The 19,917-nt window shown below is 47.9% G+C and overlaps 1 protein-coding gene across 3 annotated transcripts in view; it reads left to right on the top strand.

Annotated features, from left to right (window-relative positions):
• PLXNA1 (plexin A1) overlaps positions 1 to 19,917 on the top strand; it is a 324,181-nt gene that overhangs the window by 44,273 nt on the left and 259,991 nt on the right. For 2 of the 3 annotated variants that reach the window (XM_054034037.1, XM_054034035.1), the window contains exon 1: positions 9,877 to 10,111. The exons of the other annotated variant lie outside the window; for it this stretch is intronic. The gene's annotated coding sequence lies outside the window, so the exon portion shown is untranslated. Of the gene's footprint in view, positions 1 to 9,876; positions 10,112 to 19,917 lie in introns of those variants that run through there. 3 annotated transcript variants of the gene reach the window in all.

The raw sequence follows: 19,917 nt of genomic DNA, 5'->3' as shown, positions 1-19,917 counted from the left end.
CCTAGCAAGGAGCCCACAGATCCCAAGGAGTCACTCAGGCTGCAATGTGGAAGCACCAGCAAGAGTCTGTGAGGGGAATTGGAAGCTGAAAGATAATGACTGAGGGACTCAGTGTTAGTCTCACCAGCACCACCAGAGCCTATAAGGTGCTGAGATGCAGGTTGATGACTTGGAAAATAGCCTTAGATGAAGAAATATCAATACAGAAAGTCATTCCTCCCTAACAGCCCCCAGAGTGGCCTATGTGAAATGGGCAGGAGGTCTCCAGGGAGCTGGCAGGTGTCTACATCACGCTTGCGGAGTAACAGGCCAAGGACTGAATGAACCATCTCAGCCCCTACTGGCTAATCTAGAGGTGCTCTCTCCCCTAGAGTGGCGTCTGTAGGCCCATAGTCAAGGTACGTTGGCGAGGGACAGTGGCGCAGTGTGTTGTATTTGTTCTGTGGAAATGGAGGACGTCAGCCTCTGAGACAGTGAAATCTGGTGTCTTTTGTGAGTACAAAGGCAGCCTTAAAAGAAGATAGAGAGTGAGAGCCATGCAAACCTCCCATAAAAACAATCTTCCTCCTCCCTCTGTCCTCACCCCCACATCTCATCTCTGATTGCCTTGCTTTGACACACACGTATTGAAACGTACACCCAGACCTTCCAATAACAATCTGGAGAATCTGTCAAGCATACCCCAGAGTAATCACAGCAAAGAAATAACCCAATCTGCCCTCTCACCCTTTATACAAACTCGCTTTGGGATGACAGAGACATTTGGCAAATATATGGAAACAGCCCCCCATTCTCCAAGTCTAAGAACAGGTTGATCCAAGTGCTACAGGACACATAAAATAAAGACACCTCCCTTTTTTTCCTCTTCCTTCTTCCCCCGCCTCAAGATGACCTGGGTCCTTGAACTGTGCAATCCTCTTGTTTTATACCCCTGCGGGGAGAGAACACAAACCCCTGCAGACGCAGACTGCTCAACAAGGGCTCTAATAGAAAAAATCCCCATTCCAGGGCTATAAGCACAACAAGCAAATGGGAGAGATGATTCTATCAGCCCTGTACCCAACAATACATCGCGCATACTTGGCAATCGAGAAGGTAGCCCTCAAGGATACAGTGTAAGATCCCTGTTAGCAGATGGCAAATACCTTCCTCATGCATCAGGCAGGGGAACACAGGGCTGCATGGTGATGGGACCCCAAAACACACGTGGCCCCTTTCCCGGGTGCCTGTCTAGTGCATTTTGCTTTCTGCCCCTGCTAGCATTTGCAGCTGCGATACCCTGGGAAATGGCTCTATTCATTATCCATTTTAATTTCACTCTGTATCCCCAGAGCTCTACAGACATATTTTGTTATCCCGACTGTCAAGAAGCTTAAAGAGTTGCTGATGCCGACTGGAAATCTTTGACAAACCCTCTGTTTGGGCACCATTCCGCTTGCCCAGCCTGTCTGCTTTGTGCTTCCATTCCCTGGTTCTTTATTAGCAAAGACATCAGTGTGAGGTGGGGGAAATGGCAGGGTTGGCGTTTCAAAGGGATTTGTCTGCTCCGGCTGCCTCTTGCCCAGCTGAGGATGGCAGAAAAGGACATACGGTCTCCACATCAGCTGGAACTAAGCTGCAGCGTTTGGATCGGGATGTACCCCAAACTCCAGGGCAGTTCAGGCTCCTCTTCTGCTACTGGAGACCTCATATCGAAAAAGTGTCTGTTGGTTTTAGGCTGTGGTATGTGGCCGCTAGACCTGACCTGAGGCCACCAAACCCCTTTCACACCAAAGAGCCCTAGTTTAGATAATAATTTTTGGCCACTCATTCTTAGCCTGGGCTGGATTCAAACCAATGAGCTGAAAGGGAATGCCTCCCTCGGCCACGACCACTCTCCTGAGCTAGTTTCTTTTTAACAAAATATTTCCAAGTCACCTTAAGGAACAATGATCCCTGAGTCATCCATCTAATAGAGGAAGATGGCCCAGAAATACTGAAAACAGATGCCTTTAAATGGAATTTGGGTCAAAGTTTTCAGTGAGTCGTGCAGGCATCGGCTATTCATTCACAGCATAATGAGAATGAGAGAGAGGAAGCCCCTAACCTCTGTGGTTTTTGGTCCAGTCGAGAGCCGAGCCATCTACTTCCAATCTTCCCTCCAGAGCCAACAAGAGCTCTGTAATGTCAAGTACCTTCAATGTTCCTTTCATGCCAGTTGCCCTGGGGCAGGCGGGGGACTGGAGCATGATTGATAGTATGCATCTTAGGTGTCTTCTCAATTAAAGGTGATGGGAAAACATTGCAAACATAAAATGAAATGAAATAACAGCCTAAGATCCTAGAACAGTGACAGAAGAGATGGGCAGGCTAGAAACCAACTGGGCCAAGTGTTCTGGCCTAACTGCGGGCTGCTGAATACCATGGGATCCCACTGTGCAGGGAGGGTACGCGTGGAAGTGGGCAGCCTATGCAAAAGCCTGGATCTCCTGCGGCACGGAGCTGTGAGCTCTTTCTGCTTTGGGACTTCGGACAACTGTGTGGGCCTGGCTGGTGGATCTGCATTTATAGAAGCTGCACCCTCCATGGTGCGCTGTATGTATGTCACAACAGCCGCAATGGCTCCTGCTGTCCTGATGCTGCGGTTGTGGTTGTGGGGACTCTGGGTGAAAGATTGCTTCTGCTCCAACCCAAACCCATCAGAATTCCCCTGCCGGCTCCCAGGCTGCCCACTTCCTGCTCTGCGGCCTGGACATTCACGTTACTTGTTTTATTCTTCAGCGTCTATACCCGCCCCATAGAATTCTGCTGATATGTTTCCTAGTGGCTGGAGCATGAGACTGGGAGACAGGACTCCTGGGCTCTTTTCCCAGCTCAGCCACTGACCTTAATTTCTCTCACCCCCTTTCTGACAATCCAGATCCCCTTAGTTTGAGCAGAAATGAGGACATCCGTCACCTCAACCTCCTCCCCATGAACCATTAGACCAGGGGATAATGACCCTGATCCTGCAGTCCTTACACAAGTGGCATCGCTACTGCTGTCCATGGGAGTATTGCCCAAGGACCATGTGATCCTGCCTAGTGTGTGAAGCACTTACCAGGGCTAGGGATAATTCAACCCATTACCTTGTGCCTGCAGGACAATGAAGTAGCCAGAGAAGAGGAGGCCAAGGTGCTTCTGTAAGGATCCTGAGACGAAGTCAGAGAGAGAGAAGGTTCTTAAAGGGGCGGTGGGGGATCTCTTGAATATTTTCTTTCTTCTTCCTCACATGGTTAAGAGGTTTCGCTGTCTCAGTAACTCCCTCGAGAGCCGAAAGTAGCAGCCTCTTTGGATGTGAATTCCTGACAAGATTTTATTGTGAAAAGAATTCACTAAATTTAGCCTCGGGGGGGGAGGGGAGGGAGAGGAAGAAGGAAAGCTGTTCATTTCAATCCAGGGGAGAGGAACCCAAACTCCAATCATTTTGCTTTAGTCAGAGCTAGTTTGTTCATTCTTTTCCTCTCTGTCTCAAAAGCTTTTAAGCCTCCGCACTGTGCTCTATACACAAATAGGGAATGTGACAAATACAGGAGGAGAAACCAGCACTTGAAAGGGAATGCATCCAGTCAAGGCTCCACAAAGCTGCCACAATAGGGCAGATATTGTATTCTGTCTTTTTGGGTTGACGGGATTGAAAACGCAACCAACCCTGTTTAGATTGGAATGGACATGCCAAGTGGAGTTGCTGGCAATTCTGTGTTGCTGTTGGGTAGCTTTTGAGCAGGACCAGCCTTTGGCACCTGCACAGTTAATTCAATGATCTATTTTCTGCTAGATCTTGGCCTGCCGGAAGAGAAAGCAGTTCAAGACCCTGTTTTCCTCTCCATTCTGGCTACTTGGGGCCCTACCAGTTGTAAGTTCAGCTCTGGCTTCCAGAACCCCACATTTTCCTCTCTTATTCCCCCTGTGTGGGGCCAACCTGCTTATCCTGCATGTAGCTCCTTCCTGATCCCATCAAACCACTCCTAACTCAGCCAGAGGGAGCATGAATCCAGAACGGCATGGGGTGCTCTCCTAGGAAGCCTTCACGTAGGCTAACTGGACCCATTAGTAGCAGTTGTTAAATTGGTAATTCTAGGATAGCTAAAGATCAGGATTGGGAATTTAGTCCTGTTTCAGTCGTATTGTTAATGTAAAGGCCTGTAGGTTGGGGAAGCCCCTACAATCCATATCCCAAGAGGCATGAAGTAGGGGCCATCTGTGGTCCAGTGATCTGAACGCTGGTCTGGGAGTCTCATTCCCAATTCCCTAGATGGCGTGACACTTCCCCTTTCTGTGCCTCAGGTTCCCCAGCTGTAAAATGGAGTATCCATACTTTACTCCCCTGATAAAGCGCTTTGAAATCCTCAAGTGAAAACATGCTGCGGGTGCAAAGCCTCATTACGAAGAAGAGTATTTGCGTTCATTGGTACACGTCGGATTATCTCTTGGTGCAGGCACCCTGACATGCTCAGCTGTAGACAGAAATACACATACCCTCGCCCTCTGACGCTAGAGCTGTAGGAAAGAGTTGGGCTTTGCACCGAGCCCCAAGGGGGCAACAAACTCAACATCTGTAAGAGCAGCATGGGAAACAAATTCCAGAGCAGGTTCTCCCTTTCAGCTGGTTATCAGCTGGCTGGTATTTGACCAACCTGGCTGGGGTTTTTTTATGGATTTGCCAGTTGCCAGAAAAATAATTGAATCTGCTGGGTTTTTTTTACATGGGTCTAAAGATTTGCATTATTATCACAATACACTGGGATATCTAATGTTAAAAGTTTCTGTGTCCAGCTGAAGATGCTGTAGTGTTCCCACTTTCGCAGTTCAAGTGATAACAGATCAAAACAGTTGAAAATACAGCAGCTGTCTGCCCACCAACACGCAAGCGCACCACGCATGTGTGTGAGAGAGGGTGTGAGTCACCCAAGAGTGAGGTGACCAATCTTACCAATCTTATCTATATATGTTATCTCTCTAGATACTGTAAGTGGCTGTTGAGGGGGGAAGAGGTTGCAGAGTTACCTTATGGCTGGGGGTTGTGGTTGTGGTGGGCTTCCCTTGTGGCAGGGGGTTGGGGCTGGGTTTTTTTGCATTTCAAAGGTGGTAACCCTACTCAGCCATGCAGATGCTCAGATGCAGGGACAGTGAACAGTCCAATTAATCTTACTGGGCAGAGAGGTGTCCCTTAGGGAGCTGTGACTCATGCAGGTCAGGAATTTCCTTCACCCCTCTTTGGTTCTGGCTCTTGCAAAGCAGAATCATTCAAGAACCCAGTTGGCTAAGCAATGGCAGAGGTGTCATTTGGAATAGAGATGTGCATTGTTAGTGCTGACCTGTGGATAGTTGAAGGCCCAATCCTACTATTGGATCTGTGTGGATGGTGCCCCCCTGAACTGGCCCGCAGCAGCTCCAGGAGCAGGGAGGAACACACTGCATCCCTTCTCGGTCCCCTGGGCCTGATTCTCCATGACCATGCCTGTGTTGTAGTCATTTGCGCCTTTCCCCTAGCACATTACATCCTGTGCATCACCAAACTTAAGTTCTGTTAAGGCAAACTTGCCTGAGGCTCCAGCCCAACCCAGTTAAAGAGACATCCTCAGGCTTATGTCTCAAACATTTCTGATCACAAAATCCTTGCACTGTCTTTTGAAGTGCACTTCTGACTTGAAATATCTAATTGTTGTTAAAAAGGATCACAATCCAATTGAGAAATGTCATAGGAAAAAGAACACAGTTGCCATTTTTGTAGGACTTACAAAAACGTGCAGGAGGCCCTCTGCTGGTTGGGTGGTGCGGGGGAGCTGATGTCCCAGGCAATCCTGGTGTGCAGAGAAAGAAAGGAACAAACAGGTGCAGTGATTTCACTGGGGGGTGGAGGGAAGTACAGGGGGAAGGGGGAATCAGGAGTTGGCAGATGGGAGGGATGATGATTCTCAGGGTACCTAAGACTGTGAGTCATCTTGTTCTCCCCTTCCTCCAGTGACAGGGATTCTTTCCTGTGGTAGCTGGGTGGCACCACCAGCTCCCTGGCACTACCAGCCTTTCAGCCACTCAGGCACTCTCCTCTGGGCTCCTCTGGCCCTGACTTCATCTTGCAGGTTAACAGTCGGTGCACCCCTGTCCCCAAGTCTCCTTTGAATTGTTCCCCTGTGATATCCAGCCCCTGACACTGACTACTCACAGAAATTCCAGATCCTCTGCACCCAACAGTGCAGTGTAGCTCCGTTTACCATTTTACCATAAACCACACAGCACTCATAATAAAACAAAAGTAGGCTTATTAAGAGAAACTAAAGATTTAACTAGATATGAGAGGAAGTGGTGGAAACAGCTGGTTACAACTCAAAACAGAATTATTAAACACGAACCTGGGTCCACACTTATTGCTTGTCTACACTGCGAAGTTGTCGACAAAACTTTTGTCTTTCACAGGTACTTAAAAAAGCCCCCCCGCGAAAGACAAAAGTTTTGCCGATGCAAGTGACAGTGTGAACGCAGCTTTGTTGGCAGGGCTGGAAGTATTTTGTTGGCAAAAGTGCTGACAAAGTACCAACAAAGAGCGTTTACACACGCTGACTTTTAGCGACAAGGCTGTGTCGACACAGCCTTGTTGCTAAAATCTGCGTGGTGTAGACAAGCCCCAACAGTTAGCTTTCCTATATACTAAGGTAGGATCTCCACCAAGCTCAGTCTGTTGCAGAGCTGACGGATTGCACAAGAACCAGGATCCATATGTTCATGAAAGCCCCTTGCTCCCTAAGGGGTTTCCTCAGTGAATGGATACAGAGTGCCTTCTCCTACCCTCTGATTCATAGCCAGGGCCAACTCCTGCCTGCTATAATGTTCCTTTTCACCACCAAGTGTTTCAATTATTTGTAATTGTCTCTGATGGTTTTCCATTCAGTGGGGTGTGGCAAGGGTAGACAATAGAACCTTGCCTTATGTCCCCAGCCCAGTGGGTGTGTGTGTGTGTGTGACAACTCCCTCTTGCTTGAATGGGTAATTCCTGAGACACAGGACCTCTGGTGACTAATTTCTACTCCAAGTCCATAAAGCATGCTTTCAGTATAAATACATTATTCCATAAATATAACCCGTATATACAGCTCACAATGACTATGAGTCTTGACCAGTTATGAGCTTCCTGCAGATTCCTTACATTTTATTCTGTGTAGATAAATATCCTGCAAGACATGTGTTTGGTCTAGTGAGTTGGTTCTGAGGTCAGAGGTGTTTGGAAAGAGCAGGGGCCCCTTTGCCACGGGAGGACACAGCTCAGTGTGGAAGCAATGTTGCTTTCTCGGATGATAAGAGAGTGTCACAAGGAGCAGAGAGTAAAGGGAAAAAATTGAAGCGATAAAAGTGGCTGGCACGGAGTGCGTTTTTAAAAGACAAATAATCAACTCAAACCGTCACTTAGTCTTGTTTATGGCTTTTATTATTTGTCCTCTTTATAATTTTGTTTTTAAGTGAAGTGAATTTAGTGCCAGTGAAAGATACTGAACTGACAACTCTGGAGCACGAAGTCCTCTGTCTAGCTGCAGAATGGACACAGCATGGGCAGAGGAGGGGCCAGCTTCCTGCGTGGCCCCCTGCCGATGTCACTCGCCCCAGAACAGGAATCCAGTCTGGATGGGCCTCTTGGCAGATATTGCCCACTACTGTCAATTGAGATGTGTGCCCATCTGTCCACTGGGAACTGGACTAAGGGCTAGCTTTTGGAACCAGCACTCAACCCATGTGGCTCTGCTATGCATTGGGGGCCGCCCCGCTAGGGCCGGGGAAGGAGTTCACAGGCCACAAAGTGGCAGCTGCTCCAGAACTCCTATTGCACCCTTAGCCCCTGTGCTGTCTCCTGGGGAGCATGGCCAAGACACTGCAGCTGTGGTCTCCCCAGGATCTTCTGTGTGCTTTGTGGCAAGCTGGACATGTGCCAGGTCCACTGGGTCAGGGGTCTCTGCACCTGTGAAAGGGGCCAGAATAGGTCCTAGGACCCCAAACTCATTTCATATTGTATGCCACTGAGCCACCTTCAGATGGGCCACCGTGTCTGCACATAGTATCTACAGGGAGGTGGTGGAGTCAGACCCTCTGGGGTGTTGTCCCCATGGTGCCCCCTCTGTGGAGTGAGGATAGAGGCTGGAGGGAGAGGGCTGGAGGGGACCCACATTATCCCTCCCTCCTACCATTGTCCCACCCTCTGATAACATGACCCTAGGGGAAGTGTAGGGGGAGATCCTTGCAGAATTTTCTATCCCCAAAGCCCTGTCTGTTAATAGCCTGATCAGTGCCTGGGAAGGGTTGATCTGGACCTGGGATACCACAAGCCTGGCTCTGAATGGCCCCCTAACGGTGAATGCTCCTCCCCCTTGTCTAGAGTTTGCAGTGCTTTCCTAGGAGGCCGGGGATATTGTTTTCCCCCTAACAATTTTTGGTCTCTTTAATTTGGAAAATATTCCCTCGTTTTCTACCTGCATTTTGAGTGGCTGTTTTTCTTTACCAACCATGTCAGTATCTAGACAGTGCCCCCTGTGCCAATGCAACCTTGCACAGCCGGGACATCAGTGCTCTTGCCATGGTACTGGGGAGAATGCTGAAGTGTGATTCTTCTGACGAGGCCTTAAAATCCAGAGCCTCTCTGCTGTGCGTACGGGGGTTTGTCTTGGGATCCTTGATCAACATTTTGCCTGCCTTCTGCTGCCGTGCTGCTCAGCTGTTATACTGTATGTGTGTGGGTTATGCAAAATCTGGGGATACCTTCAGGATGAAAAACAGTAAAGGGAGGGAGCGTTAAATGATTAGAGCATGGGGCACAGAGTCAGGATTCTTGGGGTTCTAGTCCTGGTTTTGCTATTTACTTGATGCTAATGCATGGCAAGTCAGAACAAACTTGGCAAAATTAACATGACCTTGGGCAAACCACTTAATTTCTTGGTGCTGGCCGTTACCCTAACTGTAAAGTACGGATGATGCTCAGGACTCCCAGAGGTGGTTAATAACTTGTAAGGTGTTTTGAGCCCTTCCTTTGAAAAGTAGTATCAACATGCAAAATATTATTGTGATGCAGTTGTTTATTTTCCTTTACCCAGGCCTGGGGAGCACAAATTAAACAACCAGACTGTTGATGCTGGGTCATTACTTGCTAAATAAAGTGATTGGTATCCATAGCAGTGAAACTCAGGCATTGTATGTTTATCTGATTGTAAGTACATGTGTTTGAACTGTTCACAGCTCAAGGAGGCAGTGTAGTCTAGTGACTGGACCAAGGAATGGAGAGTTGTCTCCTGAGCCTTGTTCCTGGTTCTGAGAGGAAGTGCCGTCTAGTGGTGGACACAGGGTCAAGTTTCCTGGGTTCTGTTTCTGGGAGGGCATGTGATCCAGTAGCTGGAGCAGGGCTCTAGGAAAAAGGACTCCTGGGTTCTATTTTCAGCTCTGCCCTTAGTCACCCTGTGACCTTGGCCTCTCGGTGTGTGCCTCAATGTCCACGTTTTTAAAACCGTGGTGATGCTACAATGGGCAGCAGAATTCGGTCATTCGAGAGTTGTTGCCATCCCTGGCTGGAAGGTGCAGTAAACTTGCACAGCAGTATTGGGCTTGGCTGCCAGCACACTGCTAGTTTATTCCCAGCCCCTCGCCTGCCCTGCTGGGGAGCTGAGAACAAGGGACCTGCAGGTTCTTCCAGCCCTTGTGGAGCCTCCTGGCACTTACAAAAGCATTGCCGCTTTTACGGCAGCCTCTCGGCCATTGCCCTTTTAACTGGGTGCCCGCCCCTTTCGGCTCCTCGGCTCCTCCTCCTCTCTCGGTGCGCCAGTCTGCGCAGGCCAGGGCGCCCTCTAGAGGGGATTGCTGGGGGAGCAGCCAGCAGCTGCCTCTTTGAACGTGCGCCTCAGTCGCTCTCCCTGAGAAGTCAGATCGAGGCTGGAGTTCCATTGGAACCCTGCGCTGCATTCCATTCCAATTCCATTCATGCTGGTCAGAGGCAGCGGCGGCGGCAGCGGAGGAGCGAGCGAGGCGCGGAGCCCCGGCTTGCAGAGAGGGGGGAGGGCTAGTTGGTTGGTGTGGAATGTAATTATGGCTGGCACATCTGAAGCAAGCTCCGGTCCAGGCTGTAAGTAACCAGAATCCAACTTTACTCCTTCAGTTCCCAGGAATCGGATGCATGTTTTTTCTCTTCCCCCTTCTAAAAACAAAAGAGGCGGTGATTGTGCAGCGAGAGGCAGGGGAAAGGTGGTTGTACAGGAGGGTGAGGGGATTGCAAACTGCCTTTCTCCTTGTTTCCCAGCCTGGCTCTGGAACAGTTGTGCCCCATCTGAGAGAGAGACACACAGACAGACAGGGAAATGTTCTGCGTTTCTCAGCTCGCGGGAAGCCTGCGCTGTGCTGGGGTAGGATTTGCAGTTTTCCTTCCCCCTGCGGGGAGATCCTTCTTTCTTTTCGCATGCACAGGGGAAGAGGAGTTTGCTGGATTCTTTTGCTGGGTGGGATCGCTGCTGTGATTGTGTGTGTGTGCGCGCGCGTTGTGTTCTGCCGGTGCTGGAAGAATGTAAACTAGAGAGACAAGAAAACGTTTGGGGGTGTGGGGAGAAGAGGCTAATCGCCTAGCTGAAAAGGATCCGAGGGGGTGGGTGGATTGCACAGGGAAAATCTGCTTCAAAATGAGTCTGAATGGCTTCCCCTGAAATGTGGCAGGGTTGGAGCGGAAAGAGTTTAAAATGAACGTGAAGGGGGTTTGCTATTAAAAGTGTGGAGGACAAGGAAATCTGCTGCCTTTGAAATTGACTAAAGGGTGTGTGTAATGGGGGGATGACATGGAAAAGACTGAAATTGATCAGCGTGTGGTTGTAACAGCTTAATTTAGAATAGATGGGGGGGGGGGGAGAAATATCTTAACGCTTAAAATGCTCTCTCTGGGTGAAACGTGCTACTGCTGGTTCCCTGTATGAGGAGGGCTGCGAGGGAGAGACCCCCCCCCCCGTCACAACATGCAGTGGCAATGTGGAAGGTACGGAAGAGCTAGGACAAGGGGGAATGCAGATCCTGGAGCAGGCAGGATGGATTGTATGTGTGCATGGCAGGGAGTGAGCCAGGAGCGAAAGCCATGCCAGATCTCTCTGCATTTACATCTGCCTGGTATTGTATTTTATTTTTAAAAGACGCTTTCTCCTCCCTGTGTAAGTCCCACGGAGGGAAGCGATCTGGCTATTGTGGGGAGATGGGGCGTTAGTGAAGGCTGTGAAATCTGCACTGCATCTTCTCCTCCCCAGTCTCTGCTTTCTGGGGACTTGTTGTAGAGAAGAGCTGGGTCTGGGCTGGAGGTGGAAAGCAATCCTGCCCGGATTTGGAGACTGCAAAGCTGGGAAATAGCTTTGCATTGCAATAGTGACTAACTCCGAGTCATCCTTGGAATGGATCCGGCAGTGAAGATAGCGCTTTAGATTGTATTTATTTCCATCAGCATCTCCCCTCCCTCGTGCCTGGGCTTAAAGGGAAAAGTTTACTCTGATTGTTCACCACAGATATTTTTGGTGGGTGGGGGATGGGGGTCGTTCTTTTTTCCAGTATATAATTTATTAAGAGGTATATAAGGTCTAACTCTCTTGCTAGTGTTGTGCTTGTCCAATTGTGGGTGTCTGAAGGTGAGGGGGGGAAGAGCTGGCGTCCCCCAAGCCCTGACTTATTGCTCATCTGAGCCCCTGGGGCTCTTCTTTCTCTTGGTGTCTGGGGTTGAGGAACTTTGCCTGGAGTGTACGGTTCATCTTTTATTTGGGGAAGCCCAGCGTGCATGGGGGCTGGTTGGTGTTGCTCCTGCTTTGGGCTCCTGGAGGAGATGCCTTCCGTGCCTTAGCTGGTCAGAGTGAGGGCAGAGAGGCATCCCTTCCCTGCTTGGGTGACTCGCCAGATCTTCCCAGGGAGTAGTGGGTATAGCCAGACAGGAGATTGTGTGGGCTGTGCGGGTACACAAGGCTCCCTAGGTGCATCCCGGAGTGCGTGGGTCTCAGTCGCTATTGCCCTACGGAGAGGATTTTCATTCCCATGCTGGATTTCCTCTTTCCAAGATGAAGCAGCTATTTTTTGTGCTTGTAAATTTCCTCCACCGCCTGCATTAACCTAGCTGTGCTAGTGAAACTGACCAAACAGCTCAATCTAGAGACCTCTCCTTGGCTTATTCCTTGCATCCTCTGGAATGGGCAGTAGAGGTGAGTCAATATGCAGAGAAATGTGCAGAGCATTATAGCCTCCTCACCTCTCTGTGCCTCAGTTTCCCCAATCTTTAAAAGAAGGAGGATGACCGGCTCACACAGGGGTGTTGTGAGGATTAATTCAGGTTTGCAGTGTGTTGAAAAAGGTAAAGCACCATATATGGGTGAAGCATTTATTATACTGTAGTGAGAGGCTGCTGTGCTCTTCCACACAATGTGTATCTGTGATTATAGCCATATCTAGTTGCACAGGGTGGATTTATAGACGTCTATACATGTACCACTGTGTGTGTGAAGCGCTCTAATATTAACATGGAAGGTGGTGAAAAGAGCTATTTGTCCCTCCGTTTATTTTCCTTGACCATTTACATATAGCACTGCGCTGAGGACTGGACACAGGCACACAGCTCCAGTGTGCTTGTGGGGAGGGTTCTGCAAATATTCAGTGGCATGCTCTGTGGAATACTTAAATCCCTATTTTTCTAGGTGTTTTTTGCCCTCCCTCCCTTCCCACCCCTCACAGCAGTCAGATTCTTCCTTCTCTCCCTAGCAAAGCATGTGTGTTTGTGCTGAGGGAGGTGGGGTGAGGAGAGCCAGTATGTAAGCAGAACTTGACATGAAGGTCACTGGTTAAAGATGAGATGGGTTGGGAGGGAAAAGACAGGCATTAGCCTTACTTGTTAACTCCCTTGTCCCTCATGCTTCAGGGAGAGAAAAACAAGAGCAAACATGCTAATAAAAATTCATGATCATCCTCTTATGTCAGGACCTCCGAGGGGAGAAAAGTTGTGAAGATGAGCTGCATTTAGGAGGCACTTTTTGTCTTGCTTAAGATAAAATCAGTTTACAGGGAGTATTCTATATAAGAGCGTGTTGTTGGCCTTTTGCAGGAATGAAAATTATTCATCTCTTCTGCAAGGGGGCACATAAAAGGGACAAGAAAAGGCTGTTGACTACATCAAAGGTTATCCATTTGAAAACACCATTTTCCTCTGAACAGCGTCTAATTGCTTCCTGAACAATCTCAAGGTCTTTTGTATATACTCAGTGGGTAAAATGAGTGACTTGGTGTATCTCTCTCAAGATACCAGTGACCGAATGTGCCGAGTAAGGAAGCCAAGGAAAATCTGCAGGGTAGAAATTTCCTAGATGATGTGGAGATAATTTCTTAAGTGGTTACAAAGAGAGAAGGTTTTGCCTCTGAGTATTTGCATAGTTCAGCTCTTCTGATATGAGTAAATTACAGTGTTAAGAGAAGCGAGACAGTATCAAGGTTGCGTGGGTGGAAAGGAAGTTCGGGTCCAAAATAGGTGATTGTATAGCATACAGATACACCACGAGGATGAGGAGCTGGGAATCCAGTGAACCCCATTCCAGATCTAGGTGTTACTTGAATGCACCCAGTATCATCTGTTATGCAGAGAAGTTAAACAGATCTGTCTCTCTGGATTAAGATCCCAATGGAGAGGAATAACGTGTAGTCCCTCTCCAATGGATTTATAAAGAAACACCAGCCAGGGGGATGGTTTTGTCTTTCACAGTTTGATCGCTGGGCTTTCTGTTCTGTAGATCACATTCTAAAGATTATTTTTGTTAGTGCAGTAAGATATCAATACCTGAAAGAGCTCATTCGTAAACAGACATGATGAGGGATGGGAATGGAAGAAAGCCTAAAGTTTTTCCTGCTTTGCCCCCTTTCCTGAGGTGTAAAATTTGGGGTAGAGCCTAGGAATCCACCTCCATGGACACTTGGATTGTGATTCTGGATGTGAAATTTTTTTTGCTTCAATCTAGAAGCACTTTTCCTGTTAAAGGCAGAGCGAGCACTGAAATGGATAAACCAGCCCCTCCTAACTAAAGCTGTGATGGGATTGAGGGACACGCATCAGTGTTTATGGCTGCTGTTATTTAGTGGGAGACTTACACTGCTGAAATCTGAGGGGGCAGTAAAAGCTTATGCCTTGCCTGTGCACTGTGGCTGCATGCCTCTCATCCTCTCCCCCATTCGGATACAAGAAGACACAGCCAGCCAGCCATTCCTCTCTGAAACCCAGAGGGAGAACAGAAATAAACCCTTTGGTCCAGATTGTGCACAGGCATGTGGGGTGTAAATCCACTGTGTATTTCAGTGGAGTGACTCTCCATTTGAGCCCGGTTTTCTGCCCTCAGTTCAAAGCTAATGGCGGACTCTTGTTTGTGTTTACTCTATAGGCCCAGGCTGGCTTCCGGTCTTTGTTGCTGTTTGACTGACTTCTTACTTTTGCAAGGCCCAGAGCCACGGGTGCTGGCGTTAGAACTCTCCGCACCTGGGACGAGCCAAGGGAAATGTGGCTGCTCCCTCCCTGGGGATCTCACTGGATGTGGGGCCAGTTTTAGTTTATAGTTTTGGTTCCTCTGGCAGCTCATCCCCCAGCTGGCCTTAAATGCCCCTGACCTCGCCAGGGCTCTCTACTTCCCTGGTTTTCCTGGAGCCCTGCAGCCCAGCAGGTGCAGATTATGGCAGGTTGGCCACCCCACTACCCCTTCCCCTGCTGGACTTTTTGCCCTGGGGTCTTGCACCGGGGTCCTGGCAAACACAGATGTTGAACTGCATCAGGCTCCATGTGACCAAAACCATAAAGAACAAAATAGTTGAAGTGCACAGAGATCTTGGGTTGCTGTTCACGGTAACCCATCACCTTCTCCTCAATCCCTTCTCAAGACCCGCTTTTTTTTGCAATGTCTGTAAGAATCTAGCCAACTAAATCTTCTGAGCATGTATCCTATTAATTTCCCAGGAGTGACCTGCTAATTTGTGTGGTGGGAATGGAGGAAGGGCAGTGGAACTGAAGCTTGGGGTTGGTGTGTGTGTGAGGCTGAGAGACGGGGAGTTTAGTTCAAAAGTGGACACTGATTATTTTGGATGCATCCATTTTTGGTTGGATGCCCAACCTGAGACACCTGGGGCCTGATTTCTCAGAGATGCTGAGCACCTGCTGCTCCACCTAAGTCCAGTGAGAGTTGTGAGTGCCCGTCTTCTCTGAAAATCAGGCCCCATGTGTCTCAAGCTGAGCACTGGTGCCCACCATTGAAAGCAGGGGCTTTGATGTGTTGTACCCTGTGTCTGTGCAGCGTGTGGCACATTCCAGGGGCTGCTGCATGCTAAACAACTCCCCTTTATAGATCTGATCTACAGGGGGATGCTGGTATGTCCTGCCTCTGTCTCTGACACACACAGCCTGCGTTCTGGTGCCAGTACTGCGGCGTGCACCGGGTACAGCACGTGTAAACACAGACAGCTTGTTCATCCAGATACGTCTGGGAGTCTTGTTTGAGCAAATGTCATGTGCACCGTGGTGGTGAAGTGCTAACTAAGAAATAAATCCTGATGGCCTTCTGCAGAGCCAACAGCACTGACTGGATACAGGGCCGCCTTAGCAAACACAATGTGGCTTAACTGTATCTAATGTCTTTCATGCCAAAGAAGTCTTCTGACCTGGTAGCAGGAGCAAGGCTAGTTTCGCTCTGGAGGGGAACACCGGTGGAGGTAGCAATCACTTTTTGTTTTTGTTTTTTTTAAAGTGTAACCATTCAAACCAGCAGCTCGGCTATGGCCATGTGTTTCCTGTTGGAGCAGCCTTTACTGTTAGATGCTGCGGTTGTGATCTATCCCAACTTCTCCCTTGTTTTCGCACCATCGCTGCTTCCAACCCTTTCCACTGCAGGCAAATCTCTCTGACTGGGAGATTAAATGTAGCCCCACTGGCTAACAAAGCCTCACTGTTAAAAACTGATGTTCTTTATTTAGGACGAGCATGAAAAACACCTGCCAAAGCTCCTTGTTCCCTATGTGACAAAATGCTTAAGCCAATTTAAATCAACTTAAAATACAAACCCTGTGTCTGGACTGTCAAACTTAAACTGAACTGGGTTTTCTTTTTTCCTTATTTATCCTTGGATGTAAGGTGCTATCTAAATGCAAAGTATATAATATAATCCTGGGCTTGTGACGGATGATGGTTTTACAGTTACCAGAACACTGTAACAAAGGGGGTTTAACCCTTGTCCAAGGCTCCACATGTGTTTGGTTTGTTGTTTTCAGCGTTGATAGAATCCTTTCTGAATTGTGGTGGTGGTTTAATTGAATGCAGAGTATTTTGTTTATTGATTAAACACTAGATTAGTTTTGTAATCTCTCTGGCTTCCTGGGGAAGCTGCGGTCTAGTAGTTGGGGCATGGCGCTGGGATATGAGAGACCTGAGTTCTGCTTCTGACCTGCAGTGTGGCCTTGGGCAAGTTACTTTGCCCCTGCGTGACTCAATTTCCCCATCTGTGTAGCCAGGGATGATGATGTTGCCTTACTGGTGGAAAGTGGTCTGAGAGCTCTGAATGGAGTAAGTGGAAAGGGTGATGAGCTGTGATGGCACAGGTGACACAAACAGCTCGCAACAACTGGGCTGCCCTTTCCTGACCCTGTGGACAGTGCTCCTACATTGTCCTGCTACCCAAGTGTGTGTTAGGAATCCCTCTGCGATCCCCCATTGGTGTCTCTAATAGAGTTGCCCAAATGCAGCCAACACCATCAGCCTTGCCTCACCCCCTTGTAGTTTGACTCTGTACTGCAGTAGCCTGGCTAAGGCTGCTCAACGGCCGACAGCTTGCAGAGCAGCCTGCGGGCTTTCCACCTCCCTCCCCTCTTGCTATCTCATGTATCCCTCAATCTGCTGGCCAACTTGGCACGGAAACCGAAGAGAAGTAGTAATCCAATTTGGGCACTTTAACTGCACTTTGCTAACCATGCCGCTGGCCAGAGCTTGGAAACTTTAATCTGCCTAATGACCCCAGCTTTGGGGACTGACGGATGGCCATTTGTTTTATTTATTTGGTTTTCCTTTTCTTTGGCTGTTGGGGATGGATGGGATGCCTGGCAGAGGGTTGATTTCCAGGGTCCAGCTGCCTGTGCATGGCACCTTACAAATTATAGACTAGCAGGGGAAGACCATATATTGTACTTGCATCTTTTTTCTTCCCCCCATCTTCCTTTTCTATTCTCTTCCCTTCTTTTCTTGTAAAGACAAACCCCTCTAGGCAAGGCAGTTTTGCAATATACTATTATTTTCAGGAACGCTCAGCCAAGAAAAATAAAGTATCTCTCTTCCTTTGGTTGCCTACTGTTTAATGTACAAAATACAGAGGTGGTAATTGCATTAAAATGTATATAATTATACTGTAGGAAAAAAAAATCTTGTTAATTGCACGGGTGTTTTGAACTGATAAGTGTTGAGTGATTCATGTTTTCTTTAGAGTTCACCAAAGCAGAGCTGCTGTCCACAATGCAGGAGTTTAGGAGAGAGGCTTGTTTTCATACCCTTTACAGAAAATAAGCTAAACATTTAGAATTGGAGCTGATTTCTGTATCTGTCAGATGCCCTGCACTTGGCCCTTCATTACTGGCCTCCGTCTTGTGAAGTGTTGAATGCTCTGGCCCTGATCCAGCAAAGACCTTAAGCACGTGCTTAACTTGAAACACTTAAGTAGTCCCATTGACTACAGTGGGGCTGCTTGAGTTTTCAGTTAAGCATGTGCTTAAGTGCCTTGCTGGATTGGGCCAAAATCCCCAAATTTCTTGCAGAATCGAGTCCCCAATGAGTCGGAAACCACAGTCACATTGACAAATGCCAGTGGTTGACTCTGGTTAGGAAGGAAATTTCTGCACTTGGTATTTGCCATAGTACAACTAATCAGGTGCTTTAAGGGTTCTTTGCTGCCCACCTCTGAAGCATTTGGGTTTTGGCCATTGTTAGAGGCAGGGCACTGGCACTGATGGATCATTCTGACAGGATGAGGGGAAGGGTTGCCTAATGGTTAAAAAGACACTGTCAATTTGAAAACCATATATCCACCTGACAATGCCAATCCTGCTATAGTTACAGGTAACACCTAAGGTGACAGTCACAGAACAAAGTGTTTACTTTGTGCATTTCTTAGCACTGTGTGTATAGTCCATTTTACTTGTCCTCTATATAATCAGTTAGTTTCTCCCTTGCTGTAAAGACCTTTTATAAATATTGACAGGAGAACAGGAAAACCCTTACAATATTTGTACAAATAAATAATTTTCAAGCTATGCTGATTAAAGGGCACTTTAATTTAAAAAAAATGTTAATTGATTAGAAAAATGTCTAGTTAGTGGGTTGCCTGGGTCCCTTTAAAACACACCACTGGGAGTCAAGAGGACCTGGGCTCTAATCCTGGCTCTGCCTTTGACTCGCTGTGTAACTGGGCAAGCCTGGCTCTTCTAAGCAAGTAATCTCCCCTCTCCAGGCCTTGCTTTCCCCATCTGTGAAATGGGAATAATGAGATTTAAGGTTGTGAGGCTGAAGTCATAAAAGATAATAAAGTGCTTTGAGATCTTTGGATGGAGAGTACTAGGGAAGTATTGACTGTTGTTTCTACTTCTATAAGAAGGAGGGAATTATTTCCTAACCCGAGAGAGACTCTCTGAAGAGGAGACGTCTAGAGTTTGTCGTGGGAAGCTTAGAGCTGTGATGCCTTTGAGAAAATGTTTGAAATTCATCCTCTCTCAAATCTGCTATGTTGCTATGTCACACTTCCCTCCACCCCCATCTCCTCCCCAGTCATTTTTATTCCTAGAAGTGTTGGCATGAGCACAGACACTCTGATTTGTAAGCGTTAATCTGTAGTTTCCTACCTGAGGTCCTGGTCTCTGGTGACAGAATCATTTCCAGCTGTGATGATGCAAATAGGGGTGGTGGTTATTGCCTCAGGTGAGATAATAAGCAGCTAGAGGATCTCTTAAAAAGCCAAGAACCTGTTTTCCAGGCTGTTGTCCCCCGGAAGAAATGGGGGAGAAGTAATGCAGAAAATGCACAGGAACGCCAGCGGGATTGTTTCCAAAATAGACTGTTTGGAACTGTGCGTGTGTCGATGAGCCTTTACAACACAGAGAGGGCCTGTGTGAAATTGACAGGAGTTATTGTTCATTATTATTTGTATTATTGGTAGCACCTCCAAGCCCCAACAGAGATTGGGGCCCCGCTGTGTTAGACATTGTTCGTGCATACACAAGACATGACAGTCCCTGCTCTGAAGGGCTTGTAATCAAAATAGACAGGGCAAACGGGGTAGGAGGACAAATGGAGGCCCAAACAAGTGATTTGCCCAAGGTCATGCAATAGATAAGTGGCAGAGCCGGGAATAAATCCCACTTCTTCTGTCTCCCAGTGCCCTGTCTGCTAGGTCATGCTCCCTCTTGTCATTTACATCATAGTCTTGCAGTTATACCTGTGTGCATCACTGCCTTTGGATGGAATCAGAACTCTTCAGCTGTGTGTCACAGGCCCTGTACTGCTCACTGTCAAGGAGGGATCTCCTTTAGTTCAAATGTAAAGGGCAGTTGCTTTTGGTCCCTGCTGCCACCATGACATTTTGATACATGCTGTGCAATGTAGGGCGAATGTTGAAATCTTGGTGATCACAGATTATGTGCAATATATTGCAACATGCTGTGTCATGACAGCAGGGGTTCTCAAACTGGAGGTCGTGACCCCTCCGGGGATCACGAGGTTATTACATATTCTCAAACTGGGGGGTCGTGAGCTGTCAGCCTCCACCCCAAACCTCGCTTTGCCTCCAGCATTTATAATGGTGTTAAATATATAAAAAAGTGGTTTTAATGTATGGGAGGTCGCACTCAGAGGCTTGCTGTGTGAAA

Source organism: Malaclemys terrapin, chromosome 7, assembly GCF_027887155.1.
Source record: "Malaclemys terrapin pileata isolate rMalTer1 chromosome 7, rMalTer1.hap1, whole genome shotgun sequence".
Lineage (NCBI taxonomy): Eukaryota > Metazoa > Chordata > Testudines > Emydidae > Malaclemys > Malaclemys terrapin.
This window is presented reverse-complemented; position numbering and strand designations above follow the sequence as displayed.